Source organism: Morone saxatilis, unplaced genomic scaffold, assembly GCF_004916995.1.
Source record: "Morone saxatilis isolate NCDOM2014 unplaced genomic scaffold, NCSU_SB_2.0 Contig21, whole genome shotgun sequence".
Lineage (NCBI taxonomy): Eukaryota > Metazoa > Chordata > Actinopteri > Moronidae > Morone > Morone saxatilis.
In genome coordinates this window covers 17,544,465-17,556,758 of record NW_023339774.1, presented here as the reverse complement: position 1 = coordinate 17,556,758, position 12,294 = coordinate 17,544,465, and positions in this window count along the sequence as shown.

The window sequence follows — 12,294 nt, the reverse complement described above, 5'->3', positions numbered from 1 at the left end:
CCTTCCTCAACTTGAACTACCTTGTACATACATGGGACTGTGCCTTGTGTTCTCAGCGAGAGCATATACACAGTGGCTGTGTCAATGCTAACGACCACCACCAAACACCATACCTTTCTTTTATGTGTCATGTGTCACTCTCAGAAAACAGTCCTGAACTGAAGACAACAAAACATTAAACATAAGAAATAAGCTAAAGGTAAATAACAAAGCTTTGGATTGTATAGAGTGACAAAACGTACAAGGGTTACATGATCGTTATGGCAATGGTAGGCAGTGACAAATTAAAGGCATAATGAGTATTTGTCAGTTTGTAAACACATGATGATTCAAAGTTGGCTCAATGAATGATAGAGCGAGAACAAGAGCAGCAGTGTTCAAGCGAGCTAGAGAGTGAATGAGTAGAGTGACAACAAGGCTTTAAATCAGAGAAATGAAAGCTTTTTTTCTGATCGTTTCATGGTGGGTCCAAATAATAATGGCCTCACCTTTGCACAACCTCACAATGCCTGGATTTTGTGCTAATGTACTCCACTGTGTGTAGGTCAGTCCTGCCCTCAGTCAGACCGACAGCTCTTTATTCATATATAGTCTTGCACAGCCGGACCTACTTCCAAGCTTTGTTTTAGCGCTGTGCCAGCACTGGAAATACAAGTGGAAGGAAAGTAATTAGACACGTATCACTTAGGTTGATACTGCTGGAGATGCAGCAGTCTAACCTGCTCGCTAAGTTATTATAGAGTCCTGTCCTCACATCCTGCACGTCTCCCAAAGGTTGACGCCCAGGTCCCAGGTACATCCCAAACATAGCAAAATAAAAATAAAATACAGGGAAAGGGCAGGGTCTCTGCAGATACAGACACTGCCACACATTTCTAGGTCAAGTGATAATTGATAGGGATTGTTTTTTTACGAAAATACTTATAATTATGCCTTTAAGTAATACAATTAACGCTAATATACTGATGTTTAACAGGTATAATGTTAACCATGTTCATCATCTAAGTTTAGTCCTTAGTATTTTCCAACATGGCTGTTTTGACAGGGTGAGAACATCCCTTGATTACTAAAGAATGAGAGAAGACGCTGGGCGACTGTATCGAGGTGAGATCTATAACTGTCCTGTGATAGCAAAATAACCAAAGGCTATAGAAGTGCTGAATACCAACACCAGGTTTTTGAAATTGATATAACCAACTCAAGGCAACCAGCTGAGGAAGTTGGGGATAATTTGTTTAGGTTCAATGAATTTTGAGAAGTTTAAGTATTTTAGGAGCCCAGCTAAGCGGAGGGAATTGCAGATGGGAGATGACAAGAAGTTGGACAAAGTGCCAGAGGGCGTCCCTGATCCCTCAGGGGATGTCCTGCAATACAGGCCACGTCCAAAATTGGGCTGTGTAGGATTAAACTCTCTTGAATGTCTGGGTATGAGTCATAGCAGAGTTGTCACTAAGAATACATCTTCTTGTATGAGAGAAACCAAGAAAGCCCAGTCCCAGGCATGTACTGTAAAATAAATATTATTTTTCATATTGGAGACAGGTCTTGAAGCGGGACCAAATGAAAAAACGGGCAGTGCTAATTATAGCATGAAATAATGGGTATCCTCAAAAACACACTACCTGGGATTCATTGGGGTTATTTGGTGGTGTACTGTAGATGGAGTAAATATAAAGACATGAATGGAAAAAGTTCAGTTGAGGTTTGAAAGTAAAGTTGAAGAAAGAACTGTGTTGGCTGTAATGTCATGGTACTGTGCCAAGGTGTGTGGAAATGTTCAAGTTACAGGCAGCTTTTTGGGTTTGTAGAAAAGGAGAGATATCAAAGGCTAGAAGTAGTAAAGCAGCTACATTCTCACAATCTGTACCTGCAGTTTGGTTTTCTATTCAAGGTCATGAACCTGTCAAAAGAAGAAAGATGGGAAGCAATCAGACTGCATGATACACCATATTACTTCATTATACACGTTATATTCAGTGTAAACTGTTACTTAGTTCCTTAAAAGATCAATAGGAAAAAATTGTATGAACTTGTAATGATGTTTTGTCATTCATCCTTCATGCTGTTAAATGGTTATAATCTCGGTGATAAGGCTCATTGATTACACGGTGCTGTATAGACTCAAGTCGTTACACTTGCAATGGAATTGATCCAACAATGTCACTGAGACTGCATACACCACTACATAAACAAACAGTTGTCATGAGATTGTCTCATCATGCAAAGTAGTCTTTGGAATGCTCTCTGCTTGTGAAGTTAACAGGTTTAATCCCCTGACTTCCTGAATGCCATGCCAGAGCAGGATAAGATGACATGGCTGTCTGGCTAGAAGACAGCTTCCAGATGCCTCTCATGTCAGTTTGTCACAGCAGGTTTGAAGGCACTTCAGGTGACAGGTAGGCAGTCTGGGAGGATTGAGAACTGCCTCTTTTAAAGTGGTTTTGCAGCCATAGTGACAAGCTGATCTTACAAGCTTCAAATCTTAACACTTCTTGATCTTCTCACCTTTAGATCAAACTAAGACTGCTGGAATTTGTTGACCTACCTACTAATAAAGTATTATTTCTCCATTTGGAACAATTAAGTTTTCCTCAAAAAACAACTATGTTTTATACAGAAATTTAGAAGATACAATCTGTGTATTATACTGTTTCTAAGTATATTTTAACCTTTATTCATCTTGGCTCAGAACAATTCTCCTTTTCAGGAACACACTGTTTATGTTATCCATATTTACACCTAGAAGCTGACCAGGTCTATTGGCCACTGAGTTGCTCCACTGGAGCAGTTGTGGGTTCATGGTCTTGCTCAAGGGCACCTCTGTGGTTGCAAACACTACTCCTTTACTGTCCTCAACTAAATTTATTCTGCCACAGCAGGGATTTAACCAGCAACCCTCCAGTCACAAGATTTTCTAACCTTTAGGCCACACTGTATGTGAGGGCATGCTTTTCTACAATTATGAAAATAAGTGTTATTTTTGGTCACATATTTCAAATGTAAGAAATTGCACTGTTAAAGTTTGCATACATTTTTAAATGAAACACAATTAAACAATTACACATTTTTGAAATCCCAATTGATTGTTTTGTTTGTTTGTTTGTTTTTTACAGTATGCTATATTGTAAAGAAAGGAATTACTTTTTATTTTCATTTCCTAACTACGTTACATTTAATGTTTTGGAGCTTAGTGACTTAGTGACACGTTTGATACGTGGGACAATTAATATAATTCAAAAGACAGACACACAGCCTGACTCATTTTTATAGTTTCACATGATGTGATTCCCACATGCACACACACTGATGTATAGAACACATGAGGTTGATAGGTGGTGTGTGCCATGCTGCAGCAGCTCATACTACTGAGGCTGGATATACTGGAAGGGTCTGAAGTATTTTCAAGCATAATTGGGCTGAGAAATGGCTGCACATAAACAGAGTTTTCTCAGGTCACTTCCCACAATATGTTATCACACACCCTTTGTAGTGGGATTAAGATTTTAGTGCGGGTACCTTGCAGATTTATTTTGTGTGAAAAAGCCTTAAGGGAGCCAGAATAACCTTGACATTTCTGCTTTAGCCAGCAGAGTTCAAAAAACATATCTCTTTTTATAAAACAATGTTTTTTAACAATGTTTCAGTGACTTGCCTCTTATTGCCCCCCTTGAAGGAAACATGTTATGAGGTTATGAAATACTTCTTTAAGTGACTTATAACAGTTTATAGAATAGAGCAAATAAAATAACACATATACCATTTTATACATAGCACACAGAGACCTTTTGTTATTATTAGAATTAGATTATTGGATGGGAACAAGCAGATTCAGCAAGCTAATTTAATGATTTTCAGAGGTGAAGAATCATTAAAGTTTATTCCAGAAATTGAAGCCTTGTTTGCCTAAGCTGATTATTCTTTGTCTGGTAGACGGTGGTGCAAACAGAGCGACAGTTCTGTTTATTCACCAATAAAGCTGGGTCACCAGTTCATTCACAACACACTCATCAAGATTTTAACCATTTGGGTGCTAATTTGCAAACCTGTCAGCTTGAGAAACCAAAAGGTTAGCCATGGAGTTTAACATTGTTTGCAGGAAATTCAAACAACAAATAAATGAAATGACTTCAATAATTGATTTATTTGTCATTAAAATGGCCTGATGCTAGATAAATAGACTTGGATCAAATACATGAACACCCTGAGCCCCTACTAATGAAATCCTACATATTAAAGCCAGAGTATTTTACAGGGTTACTGGGATATTTGAGGTGTTGACGGTTGCAGTGATGAAGGGTGGCTTTGGCTGTCTATAATGGAGGGTATACTGTGGGATACATGAGACTTTAAAATGACTTCTGCACTTGGGTGAACATGCTCCTTTTAAGTTCTGACTTCTCACACCAAACTCTACATCTCCTTTTTATCCAACGGTTTTGTTTAACCATAACAGTGAATTTTCCATAATCACAACCATGACCACCATCTTTCCTTACCACTGACCAAGCAGTATAATTCGTTACGTAAACCCCACCACAGCTTTACCATAAGAGTGGCAGAAAGCCCATAGATGTTCTTTTGGAAGGCACTGACAAACGTCCCATATTGTTGTTTATGTATGAGGACTTGCTGCATCAGAACACAATGTTAAATCTTGAATCTCATATTCTTATAACTCTGCCTTTGAAGGTAAAGTTTGGGTTTCTAGCTGCGCTAAATAGCAATGTCTGTCAGTTGGTTGGTCTGTTGGTTCACCACTTTGGCCCAAACAGAAATATATATATAATATATAATATCACATATGATATAGAAAATTGGTCATTTCCTGAATTTTCTTCTAGCACCACCAGGAGGTTGACATTTTTGGATTTTAATAAACTGTCTTGACTAGTATTGGATGGATGGATTATCATGTCATTTCAGGCAGATATCCATGGTGCCCAGAGAATTAATCCTAATGATTTTGGTGAGCACCTTTCATCAGGCACCAGCAGCAGGTCAAATTTTTCATTTGTCTAATACTTTGGTTTATGTACCAATACTTGCAAAACTACATTTACAGACAAGACATGTCAGCATGCTATAATGCTCAACTAAGAAGGTAAACATTAAACGTGCTTAACATTTGCATTGTCACTGTAAGCTTGTTAGCATGCTAATGTTTGGATGAGTAGCTCTGAGAATGACAAAAAAGCCACCATGGTCCCAAAGTAGAACTTCATAAAGGCATGGCTTGAGACTCGTTTGTAAAATGAAAATGAACAGTAATGTAATGTAATACTTGATTCTACTCTCCAACCTCATTATCTCATGCCAAAGTCACCCTTGATTCACAGTGATTTATAGGTAAGGCTCACTGTTTTTGTTTTTTGTTTTCACATAAAAATACCTACAGTTTTTGAACAAAGCAGAATAGTATCTAATGATTTCTATTTTTCGCTTTTTTCCCTGTGATTTCTGCAGAATTGTTCCCAGTGTATGAATATATAATCCATCATGTGATATAGGTTCCTGCCAGGTTCCTTTTAGATTACTGATTACTTGCTTAAGTCACACTTACATTTCATACAAATTTGTAAATGTTTTTCATCATGACCACAGTACTGATGTTAATTTAAATATGCTTTTGAAGTATGTATGCAGTCTTTTATAACATATAATTTTCTTAGAAGACTCTCAGCAGCATCCTGGTGTGAGGTTAAATTGTATTGGCACATTGCAAGTCCATGTGGGCTTGGCACATGACAGCTAACTAATTGTACACATGCTTTTATATGTCCAACCATGACACTATTGTGACATTGCAACCATTACCCCGCAAATATATTGAGTTTGAAGCAATTATTGCAAATATTCATTGAACACTTTCAGATCTATTTGTAAAATAACCCAGTTAAGACTTTCAAAATTTACTTTCAGTTTAACAAATTGAGAATTGACCCATAGATGTGTGCCACCATTTGTTTGTGTCTATCCTGTGTGGCTCTAATGCATGTACCCTTTATTAATGTTCGTGTATAGTCAAGAATGGGTGGCAGCTTCAGTATTTACTGCACCTCCACAAGATTACTCTCATTAAAGACAAAATGCTGACCTTGGTAAGACACAAATGGATCTTTAAGAGACAGGCTCTTCCATCACAGTGAAATGGAGCGCTCCCCATCTCACAATACTGCTATTAAGTTTCATCAAGGCTCATTACATGCTGACTCTATGTCATCTCCTGTGCACTATAAAATCCCTCCCTGCAAACACACACTATCACAATAGGGATATTATCACACATACTCACTATTGTTGTTGGTAGGTGCCTCTTACAATATAAATTAATTCTTTTGAGGTTTCTGATATATATACAAGGAAATTGTAGCTATCAGGACGTATATTCCTCTCATTGAAACTGTGCATAAATACTATGTAAGGTTTCATCGGGAATGCATTTGTCATACACACAACACTGAATATTTAACGGAAAAAACTATAGTACAGTATTCATAACACAATGCAATAATCACAAAACAATGTGGATCTTTATCCTCTTATTGTTCAAAAATCAGATGTGAGCTAAAATAACTTTAATTGGATCCCATTCACTCTCTGATTGATGCCAAAACTGAATTATATTCACTGACTGGTACATTCAAGGCAAACAAGCAGAGTGGCACACCAGAAAAAGAAACTGAAAAAACTGAAATTGAGAAAGAGGGCAAGCAAGAGAGACAGACAGGATGGTGGGCAGACATAGCAGCATGCTTATATGATCTTGACCCAGCAGTCGATAGGGAAGGGCGGTGAAACCTGATTACAGACAGCCCACATCCTAGCCTGCTGATTTCATTTCCCTCACTCTGCTCAGCTGGGTAAAAGACAGAGGTGTGATGTTCTGCACCAGAACACTGCACTGGCTTGATTAAAATATTTTTGCTAAGGTGTGATGTTACCTGTGATGTACACATCTGTTTTACCTTTACTATCTGCATTTCCATTTCATACAAGTTTACTCTTTTTGTTCCTTTTGTATCCCTTAATTTACATTTGCTTCTCCTACTGAAAGAACCAAATGTGGGGAATATTTTGAAATATTGAAATGAGAGATTACACCTTCAGTGGCTTAGTAGACATACTTAAGGATTTTTCTTAGCTGTCACAGTACTCTGCTTCATTCACTTGAATGGACCTGAACAAGGTGACAGGACAAGTGGAAGTCAAACAGTGTGTGAATGGCGGTTGTCCATCCAACTGCCTGATGAAGTTTGAATTAAGGGCCATCACACCTCATCAAGTACACCCTCCATACCTGAACTGCCTGTAGTGTCACACAATTGGTTTACCTCTGGCTCTTTTTCCCCTTGACTGAACACACAAGTCTAAACAGCATGTCACCGGCTGCGAGATTATCTGCATCTTATTTGTTTCTCTCTCTTTCAGTCCGTCCTTGCTGCAGTTTAGAATGTGATGAAACATTCATCTCAACTTTTTTTTTCAGGCAATCCATGTGTTTAGGGTTATTTATACTTCTCTCTGCAGAAAAACACCACAGTCTGAGGTGGATAATGAGCTGTGATGCAGTCAAATAGAAATCAAATGTCCCTTTTCCCCCACAAAGAGCTTTTTATTGAAGCTTGTTTTAATTATCTCTGTGTCGTTCAACAGGACATCATTGAAATGTACTTATGCATGAGCCACTACTTTCCATAGAAAAAACATACTGCAGCTCATACAAATAAAAACATTAAAACTGCATTAATGAGTATTTTATCACACATTCATTAAAAGAGTCTAACCGGTAATACATGTTAATGTTATGGACAGTAACAAAAGGGCCCATTTGTTATGAGCCATAAATGAATGAGTGAATAAAATTAATTTGAGATCTAACTGTATATGCAGGGCCAAAATTCCTTTATGCATATCTTTTTCACAGACAAAATCAATTTTAACCCCTTAGCAAACAAAATGCCTTAACATTTGGCAGCACATGCATCATACACATAAGTATGATGCTGTGGGTATCCAAAATCAACAATTTTGTTCCTCTGTCACTAATTTCCTCCACAGGCCCTGCTTTGTTTGAGCTGTTTTACAATTTGATGTTCTGTCCCTAAAATGTATCTTTTTTTGAGGTGTTTCTGGTTTGGTTTGGTTTCTTAGCAGAGATTTGCTTGTTCTATTACAAAATTGTCCAATGTTTTATGGTCAATTTTAGGATTCCAGTACCATTATTTGCCTCCAGTATATGACTTCAGTTTCTTTCTTGAATATAACTTGAAATTTAATGTGGTTTCAGGTAGTCTGCATGCACACCAGAGGCCATACTAAACTGTATGCAACTGACCTCTGTTTCATTATTAACTGGGGATGGATAACTTGAAAACAACGTCAGCTAGCTGGCAAAAAGCCAGCTTTACAGACAGTGCCAATGTTACTTTCATTATATTGTCATGTAAACCACTTTACAGTTTAACACAAATTAAAGTTGTTTGTGCAATAGAATACTTTACTTTATACTACCTAAAGTTAAATACATGGGGCACCAGCTCTACCAGGTGAACTACCATGGCATCCTGTGAATTTAATTTTTAAGATGAATATTGTGTTATTTGTCCTTTCGAAATTTCCATTTTGACATTATTTTAAGGTAAAGTAAAGTATTCTATTGCACAAACAAGTTCTATATGACTACTACCACTACACTACCAAGTCCCACAAAAAATATACAAGTTTACTCAGAATATACCAGCCTTACTTGGTTTACTAATACCAGTAGGTTATGTTTTTTATTTTGGATTTAGGGAAGTTTCACTGAGAGGAAGCCTCCCTTTTGCAGGAACACCCTGAACACATTCACACAGTTACACCTGGAAGCTGCCAACTACAACCACAGTCTGATCTGCTGGCCTCTGAGCAGTTCCACTGGAGCAGTTGCAGTGGTGGTAATGAGGGAGGGGCAAGCCAATAAGTATATAAAGTTTTCCAGATACAACACTTGTCACTTGTCTGCACATACAGTACCTTAAGTCATTGGGTATTTGGCTTTTATTTGTGCCTACATACGATTTTCTATTTTTTGTCATTCCCAGAGCTACATATGATCTTCTTATGTAAAGCCCTTTTTTGTTATTTATTTATTTATTTTCACATGGTGCGGGAACTCTTGTCATGTTTGACTTATCCCGTTGAAATGATTAAGGCATAGGCGTGACAATGCCAATCAGGCTTTAACTCTTTAAGGACCCCTGTTCAAAACAGCATTTACTTTATTTTCCTGTTCCCATTTTTGTGAGTGAGTGAGTGAGTGAATAAGTGTTAACAGAAATTTGCCTGAACATATGTGTTTAATACACATTTGATGGACCACAGCCTTATTAATATGAGCCACAGCGGGAAACAGAGTTGTAGTGTGAGAAGTTGGTGTTTTTGTAAGCAGGTGACCTGATGTCCTCCTGTTGTGTTCTCAAGGTCTAGCAGGCTTGAGTCTATGCAGTCTAATAGTATGCACAAAAGTGAAATTAAAAACAAACCTCTGAAAACAACTGACAAATTATTCTTTGTATGCAGTGTGTTTAAAATGCATACTAAAGAAAGAAATAATAAAATTAAAGATTAATGCTTAAACTTTGAATTTACATCTTGCTTGGTTAGGCTGGGGTGCGTCTCTAGGGATGGCTCTGTGGTCTACATTGAAATATCTCAACCCCCGTTGGATGGATTGCCAGGAATTCTTTTTTCTGACATTCATGATCCCCAGAGGATGAGTCTTAGTGAGTGTTCCTTTAAGGTCACCATGAGGATGACACTTGAGATGTCTCAACTATTGGAAGCTCCTAAGCACAGCCTCACAGAGCTATGTGGCTATAGGCCATATTCACATTCTACTTTTTAACCCATAATTGAGCAAACAAGTCAACTTCTACACTTGAATCATAACATAAAAGAAGATCTTAAGACATGGAAAATCACCCAACATTGGAATTTTTCTTTATGAAGATGCATCAAGTAGGCTTCTAGTATGCTTCTTGAAGCTGTATGAAAAGCTATTAGTCAAACAAATCATTTACCAAAAATGCTGTACTTTTATGTTAGTGTTATTTTCTCAGGGAGTTTGGTTCTAGAGAAAATGGATTTCTTCAGAGCACATTTTGATAATTAGCCGGGGTGAATGGCAGCCACCCCAACACCTCTGTCAAACTAGGAGGCTACTAATGAGGAGAGCACCACACTTTCACCCAGAATATATTAGCATCCCATATGAGGACACTGTCAGCCTCTGTTATCAACCGTCCACCACCACTGTCCTTAGAAAAATATTTTTTCCCTCCTATCTCTCTTCATCCATTTCTTTACATACTCATCATTAGATGTCATGCTCTTCACAGATGACTGTAGTGAATGGGTGGGATACTCTTCACCCTGCAGGATGTTTACTACACACTAATGTGGCACTATAGTTAAAATCAGGAGGAAATTACCTCGTGGCACTGTATATCTTCTTGTTGACTTTGCTGCTGAAAGATTTTTTTGTCACTGTCAAATCAGTGTGCTTCCAATATGAACCTAAAAACTGACGACTCTGGTTACACGTGAAGACCGTCTTGACAAGTTCTCAGTTTTCACTTCCATTTACACATGCCAGGAAGGAAACCTGGTGCTATTGTTAAACAAGAGGGAAACTATTATGTGATGCTGTGCATTTCAAGCAGAACAGCAGCTATGTCTCACTAATCCGTGAATCAATTAGATTAAAATAACACTTAGGCTTCAATTTCATTGGAGTGATGATATCTAACATTATGATATTATCTTCGGTTGAAATGTGTAACCCACAGTAACTATTAAGTTATTGCTAACACTGTAGCAGTCTTGAAGATTGGACTATAATTAGCATGCTGAATGGTCAGATATGTAATTATTAAAACAGCTTAGCTACATTAAGATAACCACATTAAGGGGAATTAATACTGAATGTGAGACTGTCAGAACAATACATGTAGATATCTAGTGTTAGCTGTATTTTATATTTATACATTTTATATCTATTTTTTTCTACACCTATTATTTACTTCAAAGTGTCCCATGCCAGCAAATATAACCCATCATCCCTCCTCTACTATGGCACACAGAGTAATATCATTCTCAAAGCCGATGTTCAACCTCAATCAGCTAAACTGATTGCTATACAGAACATTTGTATGGTTCATTTTTGCTAGGGAATACCTAGAGATTGATTATCATATTATTTTATAGTGTAATAGCATAAATGTATGTTTTATAAATATAGGGTTGGTATAAAGGCATCTTTTTGCTGGCTCTCTGTGTTCAGTTGGCTGTAAAAAGATTATCAAAGAAATGTTATGCTTGCCTTGCCTTATCTTACCCCTTAGGTCTCTCTTATTTTATATGAGCTCAATATGTGTTAGATTTTCTGGTTTTACAGAGGAATTAAAGACAGACAATGGAAGAAGAACAGATGTTCTGCTTCTGTATCCACCATAAAGTACTGTCTTAACCCCATGTTGTTGCTTGTTGGCTGATTCTGTGTCAGTACATATGGTTATGATATGGAATGAATCAGGTACAAAAGCAGAGCTTTACTTATTGTGCTGTTGGCAGGAGTTTAATTGTTTTAATGATTATTGGATGTTTTGAAGTAAAATGAATGAACTGACTTTTAATTTTCACCAAACAAACAAAACCATTAAGACAGAGAAACTTTTATACATATTTTTGTCTTTCTTTTTTGACTGAAAGAAACTCAGAGAGCATTTTACTTTAAGATAATATAGACAGAGACAATACAAATAACTTATTAGAAACCTGACATAATATCTTAAGTATCTGATCCAGGATGCTTTCTTCCTTTTTCTTTTTCTTTTTTTTATAAAGTGCAGTATTTCAGTCCAGCTTTCAACAAATAGCCAACTGAGTTAATCGCAAATGTTCTAAAACTTAAATACACCATGCAATCAAAATGCCCTGCCATGCAATTTAATTTGTATTTGATTAGACTATATTTGAGTGAAAGTGCCCAATTTTGATTCAGTACTGACCACTGAATATAGCAGGTGTATAAACATGTGAATTCTCAGTATGAAAAAAAGTATAAAAATGTTGAAGAAATACAACACGTCCACACAGACATTCTAACTATAAACTAAAAACTGCACACATAACAATGAAAATCTCTTACACTGTGAATTATTTATGAGTGCTTTTCTCTTAAATAAGAGACACCAGCTTTTCATGAGTCACAATATGTTTTAAAGGGGAACGTGGCAACTCTAGCCATTTCTTCGC